Source organism: Tamandua tetradactyla, chromosome X, assembly GCF_023851605.1.
Source record: "Tamandua tetradactyla isolate mTamTet1 chromosome X, mTamTet1.pri, whole genome shotgun sequence".
NCBI lineage: Eukaryota > Metazoa > Chordata > Mammalia > Pilosa > Myrmecophagidae > Tamandua > Tamandua tetradactyla.
Window position 1 is genome coordinate 135,519,382 of NC_135353.1, and position 21,987 is coordinate 135,541,368.

The following is a 21,987-nucleotide window of genomic DNA, read 5'->3' on the forward strand; positions in this document are numbered from 1 at the left end:
ATTGAGGCTTATCCCAGCTCTAAGCAATGTGAGAACAAAGAGGTGTAGGCACAAGCAGCAACTATGATGGTTCTATAGTAGCACAACCAATGTCCTCCAACTTTGTTGAGACCACTCTATTCCTTGGCAACACCACCTTTCCACGTACCAACTGTACAGACTAGGCTCTACCTTGGTGTCTAGTTTGGAATGTGCTTAAATAGATACTAAAATAGAGGAAAGGCCATGTGGTGAGACTGAACAAAACTCTTCCTGAGTCAACTGCCAAGCCTTTCTGATGGATGGGATGAGGAAAGTTAGGCTCTGCATCACTCCCCGGATGTGTTGGTCAAAACACCACCCTGTTGGGTTGTTCTTGATTACAGTATGGGTAACATTTCCCTATAAGGAAGTGATCCTCTATCCTTCATGGGATGATCAATATTTCATCCTATGGGTAGAGCTAAGATTTGGATTGCCTTTCTTTGAAAGAATAAAACAAGTTTTCTACAAAGCTATTTAGACCCCCTCTCCCAAATATATGTTGGTTAATTATTCTAATAAGAATTACTACTTGCATATGTTATTCACACCTAGACTGTAATTTTGCTTACAAAAATCAGCAATATTTTCTTCCCTCCTCCCTCTTGCAACTCTTTGGTGCACATAAGTCACAAATAATTATTATTGGGCGTATGTACCTCTTTGACTTCACTAAATCAGCACTTTCAAATATGGACCACAATTTCTACTCCCATTTTTTATAGTGCCATTTCCATTTTATAAGCCTGTAGTATAGCAACCTAAAGACCTTGGCAATGATCACACTAGGATATTTTCATGGGATTACTGTAGGAAAACATGATTGGCAGGTGGTTAACTCTGGTTCAGTGTGCTAAGCAAGCAATTTCAGCACCAAATTCCCAGAGAGACTTAAGGCTGAGGAGTGTAGTGGAAGTATTTCATGCCAGACGGGAGCTCTTTGGTGAAGACTCCTTTAGGGTAAAGTTTTTTGGTTTCTTCTTCAGTGATGGTTGGAAGAACAATCCCACTGTCTCCATCCTTCAAATAAACCCAGGTTAACAACCCTCTTTTCTGCTGTCAGCTGAAGTGAGATAACTGCTCTGAGAATTTCATCAAAGTTCCTTCCAGTGGTAGTTTGATAGAGGATAGACCACTTCAGTTTCTTATCAGGACCAAAAATAAATACCACACTAGCTGTCGCAGGCGTGCCTTTTTTCTGCAGGGTCCAGCATTCCCAACAGGATGGCAAGGTCCTGATTCCTATCATTGATGATGGGAAAAGGTAATGTTTCTGTGGGGTCATCACCATTGTAGGCTTTGATATCCTTGCTCCAAACAAGATGGTCCTGAAAGGGCCATCATCTTAACTTTCCTCTTGGCAAATTCTGGTGCCAGCTTTGCAGTTCTGCCAAGTTCTTTGGTGCACACTGGAGTAAGGTCCCGAGGATGAGAGAAGAGGATGCCCCATGAATCTCCCACATAGTCATGGAAATTGTGACCACCTCGAAATTGGGGGCTACGTTCCGTAGAAGCAGACATCCAGTTATGGTGGCATCAGTGACGCGGTAGGGTGAGAAGACACAGTTGACATACCCACCACTCAGCTGATTCTGACAGAGCCCTACTCCTATTCTGAGGCATGGGATGAGAGGAGGGGATTGTATGACAATTTACTGGGTCCACCTTCAGCATTTAATAGCCATCAACAGACTCAGTCTCTATTTTTGCAGAAACCAGGACACTGACCAATGAGAAACATCGAAGATCCTTAATACTCTCCTGAGACCCGTTCTATGACTGAGCACTTGTAATTCAAAAAGCCAGTAACTCAATTGCACTTTACATTCTAAATGAAGTTCAAATTGATCCCTCTGTCAAATGTGTTAAGAGACTGTGATTCTCCTATCAACTGTTTATCATAATAATCAGTTTCATTCAAAGATGAGTAGAGAAGAAAAGCCACATGAGGAAGGTCAACTGCAAAGGTCTGGTGGTTGGGGCTGCTGCCCATAAAGACATTTACAGATAATTCCCCCTGGATGGTGACACATCTTATTTTATATACTGTAAGGCAGGGATCATTCAGCAAATGTTTGACAGGATTAGGATGTCCTAAAAAGTCATAAGCATGCAATATCACTTAAAATAAGAAATATTCCGTGTTTTTTTAATAAGATTTTCTGAATGAAAAAAAATTGAGTGAATTAACGAAAAAAAAAATCACCCAGCAAATGAATGAAAGCATTTATTTTGGACTTGGTGGTAATCTGCACAGAGCCAACTCTCTGAATTTCTAAGTTCCCAAAGATCTTTGCATCAAGCAGATGTCCATGCAAAGTTTTTCCATTTAGACTTACTTGTTCAGTTTTGGCCATTTCAGGGAGGACATGAGTGGGGCTGGAAGCATCTCCAGTAGCATTAATGTGTATAATGGAAGGGCTGGAGAACTTTACTGGAGGAGCTTTTACAAATGAAAACTCTTTGGTCTTCAAAGGCAGAGACTTACAAGAGCATGAGATTGAGGCTTGTAAAATTTGACCATGTATAGAGAAAATTAAGTTGGATTTCTTTTATTTTTTTTTCAAATTGCAGACTGAGGAGTCACCCCTTGGAGGATGCAAAAGATAGTTCAATTCAAAGAAAAGGCAGGAAGGCATACATTGCAGAGCAGACAGTAAATATGAGGTATTTATTTCTCCGGGAACTTGTATAGCATGAAAATGTATATGAGTTTAATAATGATTTGGAAGTTAGAAGATTTTTTTTCAGGTAATTAAGGGAAGACTGAGGCCTGGTCTTAGCAATTAAAGTAAAATTTAAATACATCTTGTGCCGCTAAACCCACCCAGACCACTGGTTGTGCATTGCTTGGTTATATTGCGTGTTCTGGTGAATGTGCATAATAATAAATATGATTTGGCAATGGCAATGAAAGGCTATGAACAGTGTACAAAGGAGGAGATAATTCAGAGCATGTGTGAAAGTAGCTATATTACAAGTCTTTGGGCCTGCAAGCAGGAAGTGAGCCACATTACTGGTTAATATACCAAATCCCTGGTGTCAACCGCCTCCACTTCCTTCAATCAGCACCATAAAACTCTGCCATTGACATCAAACTTCTGGTCTGAGGCTGGCACAGCAAAATATCACAGGAATGCATCTGTGTGGGGAGGGAAATGGAGGGAGATGGTGGTGGTGGTTGAGCACCTGGAGTATTGTTTTCCCTGGTGGAGAGAAAGCTGTTTAGGGTCTGGGGTAGTGGTCCACATTTTATCAGTTGAGTCCCTTAAATATGTTTGCAGTTTAGAAACAAGACCCATTTTCTAGATTCTTCCACATTAGGAAAAAAAATCACATTTCTTTACTTGCAAATTCAGTTGTAAATCTTTTAGTCATTCATGCTGGGTGAGGTTGTTGCTTTGTATAACTGGGCAAGGCCTACATAATAGACGGATTGGTTAGGGAAATGACTTGAAAAGCGTTCCCTAACTGGGATCTGAAATCATTGCCTCTCATCTGCTATTGAAGTCTTAATTGGCAAAGGCAATTGTTATGGATAAAGTTTAACTTCACAGTTAAATTTAAAACATTTTCATATTGTCAATCACGATTGTAGGAAAACATAACCATATGCAAAACCACACATTCTCCTATTTTCTTTAAATGTCACTGGTAGCAGTTTTTATGTGAAATAAGAGATTTAGATACTATTGATTTTGTCTGAGAAGGGAAAAAAATTTTCTCAAGATTAAGTTTTCCAGCAATGACAATATTTAAATAGTGGATAAATTTGCCAGGGAAGATTTTAGTATACACTTTAAAAATAGAATAAATTCTAGAAATTAATTCTTATTGAGACCTATGAATGTGACAAGGAATTAACTCAATTTTATTCTCAATTTATTTTGGTTAGTATTAGCAAGTCTTACTGACCATAAAATAATTCTATATATTAAACTTAATAATATATGGACAAAAATGCCATTTTTTTTGTAATAGTTTTGTGATGAAACTATATTTGGGTGAAAGAATCCTTGTTTTCTATATAAATTGCTTTTTGGGGAATGAACTATCTCTTAATTTTAGAACATTTAAATTGAAATTAAATTAAATTAGATTAAAATTAAAATTTTATTTTCCTGTTCCCATATCCCTGCTTCAACAATTATCAACTCACAGCGATCTCTCTTCCCTCTCCCTCCTATATTATTTTGAAGACAATCCAGGATATCATATCATTTCATCCATAAATATTTCAGCATGTATCTCTAAAAGTGAGGTCTCCTTTTAAAATACAAATATTACCACACTACCATTAAATGTGCTTTTAAAAGTTATGGTTTTCTAACTGACAAGGCAACACAACCACTTTCAAAGATGAAAACTTTGCTGTCTTGGTCTAGATGAATGATTGTTGCTGAAAGAATATTTCATGTACAGTTGCAGTAACATGAGATACAGCTTCAGAGAGGTTTGCACTGCAGTCAGCAAAAGACCAAGAGTTATGCTTTCCCCTCTGATTGGAAAAATACAGCTCCAGAATTATATACTAGCAAACATGGAGTTACTAAAGTGTTTTCTGAAATTTCTTTTATGCTTTTTGTGTTAAAGAGAAAAACAAGAACTTGTAAATCTCCTATGTAAGTATTAAGAAGGCCTCTTCCAAAACTGGCCTAAACATAAGTATATCTCAGGAAGACTGGTTCTTGAGAGATTCATACTTCTGGCCCACGAACCTAACAGCAATATATGATGTAGTGATTCCTAACAATTATGGGATTTTGAAGAAATTACTGAAATGAACTCTGTTCTTTATTTTCTTGAAATGGTCATATAATAGCATGTCTTAATAAAAATTAAAGAGCAATGCTATTTAATAGTTTTCTTAGATATTTGACATACTCTTTTTATATGAAGCATATGACAAGTTTGAACAATATGGAGCTCCTATTTTGTCTGTCAAAAACATCTGAAGACTTCTCTGTCTAAGCCAGCTAAGCAGGTGAACTTATGCCCTATGTGGGACATGACTCCCAGGGGTATAAATCTCCTTGGCACCATGGGACAGGACTCCTGGGAATAAGCTGGGGCCTGACTTCACAGAATTAAGAAAGACTTCTTGACCAAAAGGGGGAAAAAGAGAAATGAGATAAAATAAAGTTTCAGTGGCTGAGAGATTTCAAACAGATTCGAGAGGTTTTCCTGGAGGCTATTCTTACGCAATATATAGATATCCCTTTTCAGTTTATGGTGTATTGGAGTGGCTGGAAGGAAGAACCTGAAAATGTTGAGCTGTGTTTCAGTAGCCTTGATTCTTGAAGAAAATTCTATAATTATATAGCTTTACAATGTGACCATGTGATTGCAGAAACTTTGTGTCTGATGTTCCTTTATCCACGGTATGGACAGATAAGTAAAAAAATTAGGGCAAAAATAAGTAAATAATGGGGCAAGTGGTTTAAAAATTGGGTAGATGGAAGTACTAGTGGCCAATGAGAGGGAGGCTTAAGGGGTATGGGATGTATGAGTTTTTTCTTTTGTCTTTTTATTTCTTTTCCTGGAGTGATGCAAATGTTCTAAAAATTATCATGATGATGAACATACAACTATGTGATGATACTGTGAGCATTGATAGTATACTTTGGATGGACTTATGGTGTGTGAAGATATCTCAATAAAAATATTTTTTAAAAAGATCTTAAAGAAATAAAAAATAAACATTTGAAGACTGGTAATTTAGTAAGGCTCACTGTAAATCTCAGTGACCATTTTGAAGACTAGCATACATGTTTTCTCAATCTACACCAATAGGATGCCTGCTTGTATGTACATAGGACACCACTTTTCATCTGGTAGAAGGATATCTTCATTATCTGGTTAATAAATGGTTTTCTAAAAAGTGATTACTTCGGTTAGAGATATGAATGAACCTGATCTGGGTAAGACTAAGGTAAATCAGAATACAGGGTAAAGGATGATATGGTCCATATTTTAAAACTTCAACTTCTGTATGAGACCAAAGAGACAGATGTTTATTTTGTGCAAAATTTATATTTTGGGTAGGGCATTATTTAATTTAACTTGTATGGTAAGTTTATTCAAACACCATAATTACATGGAATCTTGAATATGGCATGAGATCTTACTGGTTTGTATGATGCTCTGATACATCCCAGAGTATTTGGGGCAGAGAATAATAAAGTATTTACAAAGTCTCCTTTGGGGACTGGGGAGAAAGGAGAAAATATTAAAGTTCCCCATCTGGGGAATTCCTGATATTCTTGCAAGCAGTGGAGACAATCAATTCAGTCTTGGTGCTTGCCCCTATGAAACTTATTTGTGCAAGGGAGATGTGAAGCCTACTTATATTTATGCCTAAGAGTCATCCCCAGAGAACCTCTTTTGTTGCTCAGATGTGGCCTCTCTCTTTAAGCCAGCACAACAAGTGAACTCACTCCACTCCCCCCTGCATGGACATGACTCCCAGGGGGTAAATCTTCCTGTCGATGTGGGACAGGACTCCTGGGGTGAGCTGGGACCCACCACAATGGGTTTGAGAAAGCCTTCTTGACCAAAAGGGGTGTATTAGTTAGGGTTCTCTAGAGAAACAGAATCAACAGGAAACACTTGCAAATATAAAATTTATAAAAGTGTCTCACGTGACCGCAGGAATGCAGAGTCCAAAATCCACAGGGCAAGCTGTGAAGCCGATGACTTCAATGGAGGGTCTGGATGATCTCCGCAGGAGAGACTCACCAGCCGAAGCAGGAATGGGGCCTGTCTCCTCTGAGTCCTCCTTAAAAGGCTTCCCGTGATTAGATTTAGCATCACTAATTGTAGAAGACCCTCCTCTTTGGCTGATTGCAAATGGAATCAGCTGTGGGTGCAGCTGACGTGATCATGACCTAATCCTATGAAATGTCCTCATTGCAACAGACAGGCCAGTACTTGCCCAATCAGATAAACAGCTACCACAACTTGGCCAAGTTAACACGTGTTCCTAACCATGACAAGGGGGAAGAGAAAAATGAGACAAAATTAAGTTTCACTGGCTGAGAGATTTCAGAGTCAAGAGGTTACCCTGGAGGTGATTCTTATGCATAGATATCCTTTTTTAGTTTATGGCATATTGGAGTAGCTAGAGGGAAGTACCTGAAACTGTTGAACTGTATTCCAGCAGTCTTGAGTCTTAAAGATGATTATATAACTATGTAGTTTTACAATGTGACTGTGTGATTGTGAAAACATCGTGTCTAATGCTTCTTTATACAGGTTATGGACATATGAGTGAAAAATAAGGACAAAATAAATAAATATTAGGGACGGGATAAGGGGTAAAAAAATGGGCAGATTGAAATATTAGCAGTCAATGAGAGGGAGGGGTAATGGATATAGGATGTATGAGTTTTTTCCTTTTATTTCTTTTTCTGGAGTGATGGAAATGTTGTAAAAATGATCATGATGATGAATACATAACTATGTGATGATACTGAGAGCCATTGACTATACACTTTTGATGGACTGTGTGTGTATGAAAATTCTCAAAGAAAACATTTTTTTTTTAAAATAACATTATCAGGAGTTTGGAAGAAGTAATTCCCCAACTCTCATGGATAGCTTTGAAGGGTTCAAGTCTTCAGCGGAGGTAGTATATGTACATGTCATGGAAATAGCAAGAGAACCTGAACAAGAAGTGGAGCCTGAAGATGTGACTGAATTGCTGCAATCTTGTGATAAACTTTTAGTAGATGAGGAGTTACAACTCATAATTGAGCAAAGAAAACGGTTTCTGGAGATGGAAACTACTCCTGCTAAAGATTCTCTGAACATTGTTGAAATGAAAACAGAATTAAGAATATTACATAAACTCAATTGGTAAAGCAGCAGTAGGATTTGAGAGGATTGATCCCAATTTTAAAAGACTTTCTACTGTGAGCAAAATGCTATCAAACAACATTGCATGCTACAGAGAAATCTTTTTGCAAGCAAGAGTCAATGGATGTGGCAAACTTCCTTGTCTTATTTTAAGAAATTGCCACAACCACCCCCATCTTCAGCAACTACCACCCTGATCAGTCAGCAGCTATCAAGATCAAAGCAAGACCCTCCCACCAGCAAAAGATTACACCTTGCTGAAGCCTTAGATGATGGCTGGTATCTTTTACTAATAAAATATTTTTATTAAAAATAATAATAATAAAATAAATGGTCTCCTAAGAGGAGGTTTTGCAAATTCAAAGGCTATATAATTGAAAGCAAAAATTACCATTTGGAAACCTAGGAAGTGTAGCCCTAGAAGATACTCCTGAAGTACCTCACTATGGTAAAGGTTACTAATTGTCCTCAATATTTTTTCTAACCCCTCTCTCTATTTCATTAATATCCCAATATTTAGCCAAGCACGTGGCCACTCAAAAGAAAGATTTTTATCCCTTGCATCCCAGTATCCTCTGGAACAACATGGCCCAAGTAAGTTCTGGCCAATGGGATGATGTTAGGAGGTATAAGAGGTTTCCTCCCTTATTCCTTCTCCTATAGGCTGCATGGAATTCAGACGGGGTGTTATCAGGCCATTATGTACCCCATAGAAGAGGGCAACGGTCTATAAGGGGGAAAGCAATACTGCATCAGCTTTCCCATTTCTGCAAAAAAAAAAGGCTGCTGAAATTTTGATAGGGATTGCATTGAATTTGTATTTCACTTTATGCACTATTGACATTTTAACAGTTGCCTTCCAATTCAGGAATGTGGGAGGTCTTTCAATTTATTTATGTCAACAGCATTTTGTAGTTTTCAGTGTACAACAAGTCTTTCACTTCTTGGTTAAATTTATTTCTAGCTATTTTATTCTTTTAGATGCTATTGTAAGTGTAATTATATTCATGATTTCCTTTTCAGATTGTTTATTACTGGTGTATACATCTATACACCAACTGGCTTCTGCATGTCCACCTTGTAGCCTGCAACATTGCTAAATTCATTTATTAGTTTTAGTAACTTTCTTATAGATTCTTTGGGATAATCTATAAATAGCATCATTGCATTTGTGAATAGGGGTAATTTGATTCTTCTTTTCCAGTTTAGATGCCCTTTATTTCTTTCTCTTGCCTGATTGCTCTAGCTAGAACTTCCCATACAACATTTAGTAGCAGGCATCCTTGTCTTGTTCCTGATCTCAGGTGGAAAGCTTCCAATCTTTCACCTTTGGGTGTATTTGCTGTTGGTTTTTCATATATGCCCTGTATCATGTTTGAGAAAGTCCCCTTCTATTCCCAGTTTTCTGAGGGTTTTTATTATGAAAGGATAATGGATTTTGTCAACTGTCTTTTCTGCATTGATTGAGCTGATCATGTGGGTTTTTAAATTCTTTTAATGTGGTGTATTATATGATTGATTTTCTTATGTTGAACCATCATTCCAATATACTGTTGGATTTGATGTACCAGCATTTTGTTGAGGATTTTTGCATCTAAATTCATAAGGGTATTTGTCCGTAATTTTCTTTTCTTGTGCCACCTTTGTTTGTCTTTGGTATAACGTAATGCCAGACTTATAGAATGAGGTGGGAAGTCATCCCTCCTCTTCTACTTTTTGAAAGATTTAAGAAGGAATGGTGTAAAATATTCTTTAAATGTTTGGGTAGAATTCAGCAGTGAAACCATCCAGTCTTGGACTTTTCTTTGTTGGGACATTTTAAGTTACTGATTCAATCTCTTGTTATAGGCCTGTTGAAATTTTCTTCCTCTCCTTGTATCAAGTTAGGTAATTTGTATGTTTCAAGGAATTTGTCCATTTCATCCAGGTTTTCTAATTTGTTGGCATAATTCTGCATAGTACCTTCTTATAATCCTTTTTATACCTGTAAATTGGGTAGTAATGTCCCCACTTTCATTCTTGATTTTAGTTTTTTTGGTGTGTACTCTAACTCTTTTTCTTTTTCAGTCTAGCTAGAGGTTCATCAATTTTATTGATCGTTAAAAAAAACAACTTTTGGTTTTGTTGATTCTCTCCATGGTTTTTCTATTCTCTATTTTATTAATCTCTACTCTAATTTTTACTCTTTTCTTCCATTTACTAACTTTGGGTTTACTTTGCTCTTCTTGTTCTAGTTTCGTTAGGTGTGAACTGAGGCTATTGACTTGTGATGTTTCTTCTTTTTTAATGTAGGTATTTAAGATATAAATTTTCCTCTGAGTACTGCCTCTGCTGCATCCCATAGGTTTTGGTATGTTGTGTTTTTGTTTTCATTTATCTCAAGATATTTCCTCATTTCCCTTGTGATTTCTTTCTTGACCCATTGGTTTTTTAATGGTGTGTTGTTTAATTTCCACATTGTAAACTTTCCAGTTTTCCTTTTGTTATTGGTTTCTAGCTTTATTCTATTGTGGTCTGAGAAGAAATTTTATATGATTTCAATATTTTAAAATTTAATAAGATTTTATCTGTCGCCTAACATATGGTCTATCCTAGAAAATAATTCATATGCATTTAAGAAAATTGGATATTCGGCTGTTGTTGGGTGGAGTGTTCTTTATATGTCTATTATGTTTATTTGGTTAAAAAAAGTGTTATTCAAGTCCTCCATTTCCTTATTGATTGTCTGGTTAGGTGTTCTATCAACTACTGAAAATGGTGTATTGAAGTCTCCAACTATTATTGTAGGACTGTCTATTCTTCCTTCAATTCTGTCAAATTTTGCTCCATATTTTGAGACTTGGTTGGGTGGTGTATATATATTTATAATTATTAAGTCTTCTTGCTGGAATGAACCTTTTATTAATATATAATATCTTTATCTTTTTAAATTGTTTCTGACTTAAAGTCTATTTTGTCTGACAATAATATAGCCACTGTGGCCCTCTTTTGATTACTGCTAGCATGGGATATCTTTTTTATTTAATCTCTTTGCATCTTTGTAACTAAAGCGAGTTCTCTTTCAGACACAAAGAACAGTCAGGAAATTTCAGGTAAGGCCACGTGACGTATGAGAAGCTCTGAAATTTTTCTTGAACTTTTTTGAAATATGAAACTTATCTTGAACTTTTTTCAAATATGTTGTGTCCCACTAAATCAGCAGCGGAACTCATCCCTGTTGTAAAAAGAAGAAATGGGGAAAGATCCAGCTGGGGTGTACCCAAACTATCTTATGAGGGGGCCAGTTGAGATTCCAAAGAAAGAGGCTTCCAGGTGTTACAGGAATGAATGTCTGAAGAGGAGGCAAGGGTGAGGTGAGTCCTCATGAAGTAGGACATGATTCACTTCCCTGGAAAACCTTTACAATCTCACATGCCCCCTCTTACACAAGAGTCCCTGGGCCATGGGTGAGGTAGGGATATAACTTGTAAAACTGTTTTTCCCATTTCTAAGGAGCATTGAAGACAGAACCCAAACCAGCAATATATACAAGTGCATAGAATAAGTCTATCACAATATCTAGAAGCACATCAATACTTAGAAGCTCACCAGAGACTCCACGCTGTGAACCAAAAGCCTTCATTTGGGCTTCATTTGGGACCACCATGAATCATTGCCCATTTTTTCAATGAGCTGCAATTGTTTTTGCAAGAGAGCTAAGGATGCATCTACTTTGGCTTCTTTATCTGGAATGTAGACCTAGCACTCTGTTTTTAATAAGGGGCATGATCCCCATTGTGCTGCAATGAAACTATCTAGGGCCATGTGGTTTTGTAGCACCATCTTGCACATAGCTGCAGTTTCCTGATTTATTGCAGAGAAGCTGTGCTCAGTATCATTTTAAGCTATGGTTACAAACCTTCAGAAGGTTTCTATCTTGAGCATGATGCCAGCATCACCTTCTTAAGGAACAAAAACAGCAACCACAAAATCCCATGAAGACAACACAGGCCTGCGTGAGCTTCCTCTCCAAATAGGCTCATTTTAGGGCACTGGCAGTGTGTCTGATATTGTAGAGTGCATCCAGAGGAAGCCAAGTGTGCATCTTCCTATCCACCTGGGAATCACACTTGTGCTGCATAACCACTGTGTGCTGTTAGAGGAAATCCAATACATGTATATAGGTCAGTCAGTAGTGAACCAGTCACTGGTCGTTAGGACAATGGTATAGGAATATTTTTCAGGAGATACATAGCCCAGACATCTAGTATTAATTGGTTCAGTGTTTTTTTTTTTTTAAAAAAAACCTTTTAATTGTATACTATAACATATATGCAAATCAAAAAAAAAAGAGAGAAAAGCAGTAGTTTTCAAAGCACTCTTCAACACGTAGTAACAGGACAGATCCCTAGAGTTTTTGTCATGGGCTACCATATGATCCTCTCAGATTTATCCTTCTAGCTGCTCCAGAATATAGGAGGCTAGAAGGGATAGATATTTTTTTATCATCACAATTGACCTTTTGTGTGTGTGTGTGAAAAGTAACATATATACAAAAAAGCAATAAATTTCAATGCACAGCACCACAATTAGTTGTAGAACATATTTCAGAGTTTGGCATGGATTACAATTCCACAATTTAAGGTTTTTACTACTAGCTGCTCTAAGATATTGGAGACTAAAAGAGGTATCAACTTAATGATTCAGCAATCATATTGGTTTGTTAAATCCTATCTGCTTTGTATAACTTCACCATCAACTTTGATCTTTCTATCTCTCTCTTTAGGGGTGTTTGGGCTATGGCCATTCTAACATTTTCATGTTGAAGGTCTGTCAATAAATATGGGGTAGGGAGATAGAACTATCTGATGTTCTGGAGAGGCTGGGCCCTCTAGGCTTCAGGATTTATCTGGTCTGGGGACCCATCTGGAGGTTGTAGGTTTCTGGAAAGTTACTTTAGTGCATGGAACCCTTGTGGAATCTTATATATTGTTCTAGGTATTCCTTAGGATTGGCTGGAATGGCCCTGGTTTGGGTCTGACAGGTTATGATAGGTAGCAAGGTCTAACTGAAGCTTGCATAAGAGCAATCTCCAAAGTAGCCTCTTGACTCTATTTGAACACTCTTTGCCACTGATACTTTCTTTGTTACATTTCTTTCCCCCCTCTTGGTCAGGATGGATTTGTTGATCCCATGGTACCAGAGCCAGACTCATCCCTGGGAGTCATCTCCCACACCACCAGGGAGACTTTCCCTTCTGAATGTCATGTCCCATGTAGGGGGGAGAGCAATGATTTCACTTTCAGAGCTGGGCTGAGAGAGAGAGAGGCCACATCTGAGCAACAAAAGAGGTCCTTCAGAAGTAACTCTTACTCATACGTATAGGTAGCTTAAGCTTCTCTGCTACTTACATAAGCTTCACAAGAGTAAGCCTCACGATCAAGGGCTTTGCCTATTGATTTGGGTGTCCCTAAAATTTGACACAGTGTCAGGTTATTCCCTGATGGTAAAGTTTAATAGTTCCATATTCTTTCTCCTGTTCCTCAAGGGACTTTGCCAATACTTTTTGGTTATCTGCTTAATATACTCTGAGATATATCCAGGCATTACATTAAGCTATATAGGATTAAAGGATCTCTTTTTTATTCTGGGCTCCCTGTGTTTCAACTGTTCAAATGAACTATACAGATAGGTTGAGTTAGATTATGTGCCACAGAAAATTTTGGTTCCAGACCAAATAAACCTTTTTTCCTTTGGTCTCAAAAAGTATGTGTGGTTCTAAGATGTAGACAATATCTTTGTTACCCCAGTTCAGGGTCTTTTGTATGGTTTCTTTGTATCCAACATAGGGAGGCAAGTCCTGTGGAAGGAGTTAACCAAATAAATCCATCCTATAATTGGGCATAGGAGAAGGTGATATCTTTTGTGTTATTATGTACCTTCCTCATGGCTTCTCATTCTGAGCTTTGCTGGAAGAGGCTAGATTGTGCTCCAGGGTGTTTCGCTCCACCCATCATTAATTAACAATATCACCTGTGATGTCGGTGGTGTTCAAGGTTGACACTGCCTTCTGTTGCTCTCTGAAACAGTGTTAGATGGCCTGCCAATCGCGGCCATCTCAAAGTGGATCCACCCATCAGGGCACTCCTCCGTGGCTGCTGAAATGCATGAGGCTGCAAACACAGCAGTTGGATTGGTTGTGTGTTCACTGTGTAGAGGGCCCAGGCTAATGACACATTTTCAGGAGGGTGTGGGGTGCTCCAAGCATTACCATAAGCAGATAGCCATAAAAGACAACATAAGCTAGCAGCAAAAAGGTAAGAACTTGTTAGAAACACAGATTGGGCTATCTCATCCTTCTATTAATATGAAACTACTGTTGATTCCTACTCCAGCAATGACCTCAGCCAAAGCAAGGGCTCACCCTGGATGACTATACCGTACCTTTCGACCCACCACGGGAGTGGCTGCCACCTCTAGGTTAACAGTGTTAACAGTAATCCAATATACCATTGCCACAGCTGTGCCCTTCAGGATTGGACACCTGCCTGCCCATTGCTACTGTGTCTCTCCAGGTCCTCTCTCTTTCAGGACTGTTGGGGGTAGCTCTAGAGTGGCTGGGGCCATCTGCCTTATGGGCAAGAGGATCCCAATCCATCCCTTGGGTGTTGAATAGCTCAGACCCGCAGGTATTATTCTGGCAGCTGGGATATTAGGAGCAGAGTTAGCAGCGTTATCCCATTTCAGGTGGCATTTCACTTGGGGCTCCAGGCCTCTTCTGTCTGTTTCTACACTTGCACAGCTTGTGCAAGGGCTAACACTGCTAGGATCCTATTAAAGGTTGACTTACCTCTCTTGGTAGGCACTTAATTAAGTTTTATGAAGGCTTCTGGAAGGGCTACTGCCCATCCTTTTAAAGATGTCTTCCCAGTGAGGAGTTTGTTCTGTTCCTTTAGTGGGCCAGTTTTCCTTTCTATCAAACCAGCCCTTTAAAGTTATAAGGCAAATGAAATTGCTGTGCTAGCTCTTCCTTTTGTGGCCAGTCCTATATTGGGGTGCAGTGAAGTGGGGCCCTTGGTCACTAGAAATGACACTGGGTGTGCCATACAGTGTTTATAGACACTGCAGGATTTAATAGTAGATGTTTGGTTGTTATGTCTTTAGGGAAATGCTTGCATGAGATCATTGACAGTGTCTACACAGGTAAGTGCACAGTGATAGCCTTGGCATCCCAGAAGAGGCCCTATATGATCCCCCTGCAAAATGTCTAAAGTTCTTGTTATATGACCAGACACCCCAGGCAGAGATTCGGCTGCATGTCAGGCAGTTCTGGCAGACTCTTAATGTCCTCTCTGGACATAGGCAAACAGCTATTTGGGCTAGCTAGTCTTTAGGTTGCATGAATACCCTGTGCCTCCCTTCCCAGGGTATCCAGTGGGCTGTGTCTGAATTCTCAGTCATTTCCACCACCCGCGTCTTGTTTATGTTAACTGTTTTCCTGGGTGGGAGGTCAGCTGAGGGGTGACCATATGGAAGGCCTGAACATCTGCTCCTGGGCATTGTAGGGGATCTGAGATATCTTTCTGTAGTTCAGTCCTCCCACAGCGGATGCCCATTCATAAGCCATTTATCAGCTTCCCAATGGGCAATTCATATTGTTAACCCTTGTCTGTGGGGCCCTTTAGTGTACTGTTATTCTGGCTTCAAGCCCTTACAGTATTTCAGCAGGACAGGATTGGGTTGTTTGTCGATTTTCTCCCACACCACCCCCAGCTTTCAGCAGGACCTGACACATCTGGCTACAGGAAACCCTCTTTGTATTGGATTGGGAGGAGGCAGTTTTCTTTTTCCCCATATTTTAAACTCCCTTTTGCCACTCTGGACTCTGGATGTCCCAGTTTTCTGTCCCTGTCTCTTCTATCTCAGCAAAGGCTTGTCCTACATCGTACACAGGGATACTGGCAAGAAGGCAAAGAATAGAGGAGTATCCTCTTCCAATGGGTAGATACCACTTTTAGTAATTTATTTTTCATGTCTGCCATAAAAGTGGCACTGTTGGGGCCCCAGAGGAGTGGGGTAGTAAATGATCCTGTGCATTGCTAACTTTCTCAGCAGTGCTTGCATTTCTTCAATAGCTTTCTAGGGGGCAGAAGCGTCTCCTGGCAATTTCCCCTCTAACAGTCATGCATCTCGGCAGGCATTAATGACAAAATCACTTAAGGTATGAGGTCCAGCACTGTCCTCACCCCAGCCTTACTTACTGACAAGGTTTCTGTCAGCTTCACTACCCCACAGCCTTACTAGCCATGCCATAATGTCTCCTTAGGATTTTGGCAGAAATGCCTTGCAATATCAATCAGCTCTGCTCAGGCGTCAACCCTGCATTAGTGGATTTTTCTGTTTGTGTTTCAATAAAGCATTATTTATGGACACTGAAAGTTGAATTTCATATAATTTTCATGTGTCACAAAGCATTCATCTTCTCTTGAGATTTTTATTTTATTTTATTTTATTTAGTTATTTATTTTGATTTTTAATGTAATTTTATTCAGATATGTATTCACATACCACACAGTCATCCAAATTATGAAATCAGTGGTTCACAGTATCATCATATAGCTGTGCATTCATCATCAACAACTGATTTTTTTTAACATTTTCATTGCTCCAAAAAAAAATAAAAATAAAAGTAAAAAAGAACACCCCAAATACCCCATACCTCCCATACCCCTGATTATTTATTTATTTTAGTCTTTTTTTCCTCACTCATCTGTCCATACACTGGATAAAGGGAGGGTCAGTCACAAGGTTTTCATAATCACATGGTTACACATTAAAAGCTATATAGTTATACAATCATATTCAAGAATCAAGGCTATTGGATTACAGTGCAACAGCTTCAAGTAGTCTCTCTAGCTACTTCAGTACACCAAACACTGAAAAGAAGTATCTATATAAAGCATAAAAATAACCTCCAGAATGACTTGTGACTCTATTTGAAATCTCTCATATATATATATATATATCCACCTTTTCTCCAACATTTCTATCTCTCTGTTCATTTTTAAACCTTTTTATTCACACATCATACAATCAAACCTAAGTAAAAAAATAAATTGTTCTTAGTATAATCACATAGCCATGCCTTCACCACCACAGTCTCTATTAGGACATTTCCATTCCTTCCACAAAGAATCCTATACCCCTATCCCAGATCCCACACTTATTAACATTTAGCTTTGGCATATTGCCTTTGTTACATTCAATGGAAGCATATTACACTGGAATATATTACATACAATGGAAACATATTATAGTTACTGTTAACTATAGACCCTTGTATGCATTGATTGTAATTTTTCTCTGTATATACCATCCCATTTTCAACACCTTACAATGTTGACACTCATTTGTTCTCCCTCATGCAAAAACATTCTTACATTTGTACATTTAATCACAATCATTGTCCATTCTAGGTATCGCTAAGTTATACCATCCCAGTCTTTATTCTCTATCTTTCCTTCTGGTGTCATACATGACCCGAGCCCTTCTCCTTCAACCATACTCACAACCAGCTTCATTCAGTGTACTTACATTATTGTGCTACCATCAGATAGTATTGTGTTATCCATTTCTGCGTCTTTACAATCAGTCCTCTTGAACATTCTGTACTCCTTCAGCCCAATCTCTTCCCTCTTTCTATCTCCTGATAAACTGTGGTCTCAACTTTAACTTTCATGGTTCACTCATTAATGTTAGTTCATATTAGTGAGACCGTACAGTATTTGTCCTTTTGTTTCTGGCTAATTTCACTCAGCATAATGTCCTCAAGAGTTATCCACGTTGTTACATGCTTCATGACTTCACTCTGTCTTACAACTGTGTAAAATTATCTCATATGTATATACCACAATTTGTTTAGCCACTCATCCATGGATGAACATTTGGGTTGTTTCCATCTCTTGGTAATCATAAATAATGCCACTATAAACCTTGGTGCAGAAATGTCTGTTTGTGTCCTTGCCTTCAGTTCCTCTGAATATATACCTAGTAATGGGATTGCTGGATCATAAAGCAATTCTATACTTAGCTTCCTAAGGAATCACCAAACTGCCTTCCAGAGGAGTTGTACCATTCTACATTCCCACCAACAGCGAATATGTGCCTCTTTCTCCACATCCTCTCTAACACTTGTGCTTTTCTGTTTCTTTGGTAATGACCATTCTAGGTGTGAGAAGATATCTTATTGTGGTTTTGATTTGCATTTCCCTAGTACCCAGTCAAGTTGAGCATCTTTTCATGTATTTTTGAGCCAATTTTATTTCCTCTTTGGAAAAGAGTCAGTCCATGTCTTTTGTCCATTCTTAAATCAGGTTGTCTGTCTTTTTGTTGTTGAGTTGTAGAACCTCTTTATATATTCTGGGTGACAATCCCTTATCTGATATGTGGTTTCCAGATATTGTCTCCCATTGTTTAGGCTGCCTTTTTACTTTCCTGGCAAAGTGCTTTTTGATACACAAAAGTGTTTAATTTTAAGGAGATCCCATTCATCTATTTCTTTTTTCATTGTTCATGCTTGGGGTGTAAGTTCTAGGAAACCACTTCCTATCACAAAGCTTATAAGATATTTCCCTACCTTTTCTTCTAAAAGTTTTATGGGCTTAGCTCTAATCTTTAGGCCTTTGATACATTTTGAGTTTGTGTATAAATTGTGAGGTATGGGTTCTCTTTTATGATTTTGAATATGGCTATCCAGTTCTCCAAACACTATTTATGAAGGGGTTGCTCAATCCCAGTTGAGTTGCTTTGACCACCTCATCAAAAATCAATTGTCCATAGATGAGGGATCTATTTCTGAATACTCAATTTGATTCCATTGGTCAGTGTATCTACTTTTATGGCAATACCATGCTGTTTTGACCACTGTAGCTCTGTAATATCCTTTAAAGTCAGGTAGTGTGAGACCTTCCACTTAATTCCTCTTTCTCAAGATCTTTTACACTATTCAGGGCAACCTGACCTTCCAAATAAATTTGGTTACAGTTTTTCTATTTTTGCAAAGTATGTTGTTCGGATTTTAATTGGTTTGCATTGAATTTATATATCAATTTGGGTACAACTGACATCTTAACTATATTTAGTTTCAAATACATGAACATGGTATATCCTTCCACTTATTTCGGTCTTTGATTTGTTTTAGCAATTTCTTGTAGTTTTCTGTGTATAGGTGTTTTGTGGTCTTGCTTAAATTTGTTCCTAAATATTTCATTCATTTTGTTGCTATTTTAAATGGAATTTTTTTCTTGATTTCCCCCTCAGATTGCTCATTACTAGTGTATAAAAGCACTACTGATTTTTGGGTATTGATCTTGTACCCTGTCACTTTGCTGTACTCATTTTTTAACTCTAGTAGCTTTGCTGTAGATTTTTTGGGATTTTCAGTATGTAATATCATGTCATCTGCAAACAGTGAAAGTTTTACTTCTTCCTCTTCAATTTGGATGACTTTTATTTCTTTTCCTTTCCTAATTGCTCTAACTAGAACTTCCAGCACAATGTTGAATAACAGTGGTGAAAGTGGGCATCCTTGTCTTGTTGCTGATCTTAGAGGGAAAGCTTTCAGTCTTTCCTCATCGAGTATGATGTTAGCTGTGGTTTTTTCATTTATTCTCTTTATCATATTGAGGAAATTTCCTTCTATTCCTATCCTTTGAAGTGTTTTCATCAATAAAGGAGGTTGAAAATTTTGTCAAATGTATTTTCTGTATCAATCAAGATGATTGTGTGGTTTTCCTGCTTTCATTTATTGACGTGCTATTACATTGAGTTTCTTATGTTGAATCAGCCTTGCATACCTGGAATAAATTCCACTTGGCCATGATGTACAGTTCTTTTAATGTGCTGCTGGATTTGATTTGTGAGTATTTTGTTGAGGATTTTTTCACCTATATTCATTAAAGAAATTGGACATACTTTTCTTTTCTTGTAGTTTCTTTGTCTGGCTTTGATATTAGGGTGATGTTGGCTTCATAGAATGAGTTAAGTAGTTTTCCCTCTTCAAATTTTGAAGATTTTGAGCAGGATTTTTATTAATTCTTTCTTGAATGCCTGGTAGAATTCACATGTGAAGCCATCTGGTCCTGGACTTTTCTTTTTGGGGAGCTTCTTGATGACTGATTCAATCTCTTTATTTTTGATTGGTTTGTTGAGGTCATCTATTTCTTCTCAAGTCAGGATTGGTTGTTTATGCTTTTATAGGAAGCTGTCCATTTCGTCTACATTGTGTAGTTTACTAGCATATAGTTACTCATAGTATACTTTCATTCTCTCCTTTATTTCTGCAGGGTCAATAGTTATTTCCACTCTCCTATTTCTGACTTTATTTATGCATTCTCTCTCTCTCTCTCTTTCTCTCTCTCTCTCTCTCTCTCTCTCGTCAGCCTAGTTAAGGGTCTATTGATTATTGATTTTCTCAAAAAACCAATTTCTGGTTTGGTTAGATTATCTATATTGTTTTCATGTTCTCAATTTCATTTATTTCTGCTCTAATCTTTGTTATTTATTTCCTTCTGTTTTCTTTGGGGTTAGTTTGCTGTTCTTTCTCTAGTTCCTCCAGGTGAACAGCTAATTCCTCGATGTTTGGTCTCTCTTTTTTTCTTTGTGTGTGTATGTGTGTGTGTGTGTGTGTGTTCATGGTCCAAGAATTGAACCTGGGACTCTCCCATGGAAGGTGAGCATTCTACCACTGAACCACCCATGCACTCCTTCTTTCTTTTTAAATATAGGCATTTGGCCAATAAATTTCCCTCTCAGCACCACCTTTGTGCATCCCATAAATTTTTAAAAGATATATAATTTAATGTATTTTAGTAGCAAACCTACAGGAACAGCACAGAAAAAAAAATGAAACACTTCACGAATTTGTGTGTCATCTTTGCACAGGGGCCATGCTAATATTCTCAGTATCATTCCAATTTTAGTATATGTGCTGCTGAAGCAAGCATTCATCCCATAAGTTGTTTTTTGTTTTGTTTTTTGCATGGGCAGGCACTGGGAATTGAACCCAGGTTTCCAGCATGGCAGATAAGAACTCTGCCTGCTGAGACAATGTGGCCTGCCCCATAAGTTTTGATATGCTGCATTTTCATTTTTATTTGCCTCAAGATATTTACTCATTTATCTTGTAATTTCTTCCCTGACCCACTGGTTGTTTGAGAGTGTGTTGTTTAGCCTCCATATATTTGTGAATTTTCTGGCCTTCCACTTGTTGATTTCCAACTTCATTCCATTATGATCCGAGAAAATGTTTATATAATTTCAATCTTTTTAGATTTATTGAGACTTGCTTTATGACCTAATATGTAGTCTATTCTGGAGAATGATCCATGAGCTCTTGAGAAAAATGCGTATTCTGCTGTTGTGGGGTGTAATGTTCTGTAAATGTCTGTTAAGCTTAGTTCATTTATTGTATTATAAAAAATCTGTTTCCTTATTGATCTCTGACTGTATGTTCTATCCATTGAAGAGAGGTGTATTGAAGTCTCCAACTATTATTGTGAAGGTGTCTACTCCTCCCTTTAGTGTTGCCAGTGTGTGCCTCATGTATTTTGGGGCACACTGGCTTGGTGCATAAATATTTATGATTGTTATGTCTACTTGATGAATTGTTCCTTTTATTAGTACATAGTGTCCTTTTTTGGCTCTACCTTTAAAGTATAATTCATTGCATATTAGTATAGCTTTTCTGGTTGTTCTTTGTGTAAAATATCTTTTTCCAACTATTCAATTTCAGCCTATTTCTTTGTCCATGAGTCTAAAGAGAGTCTCTTGTAGATAGCATATAAATGGGTCCTGTTTTTCAATCCATTCTGACAGTCTATGTCTTTTTGTTTATTTATTTTTTATTATCAAACCAAAACAACCTGCAAACATGAACATTCTTAACATATGAACGTCCTGTGCATGGTGTACAATCAATGACTCACAATATCATCACATAGTAGCATATTCATCACCATGATTATTTTTTGAACATTTGCATTACTCCAGAAAAAGAGATAAAAAGAAAAAAGAAAAAACTCATACATATCATACCCCTTACCCCTCCCTCTCACATTGACCATTAGTATT

The 21,987-nt window shown here is 37.8% G+C and overlaps 1 non-coding gene and 1 pseudogene across 1 annotated transcript; both read right to left on the reverse strand.

The window, feature by feature from the left end:
* Window positions 1-912: 912 nt before the first annotated feature.
* LOC143672094 (peroxiredoxin-6 pseudogene) lies at window positions 913-2,422 on the reverse strand (annotated as a pseudogene).
* Window positions 2,423-20,754: 18,332 nt separating this feature from the next.
* Window positions 20,755-20,857, reverse strand: LOC143672266 (U6 spliceosomal RNA). Its single transcript, XR_013169736.1, has one exon. It is a non-coding gene; the product is annotated as a U6 spliceosomal RNA (small nuclear RNA).
* Between the last annotated feature and the right edge of the window lie 1,130 nt (window positions 20,858-21,987).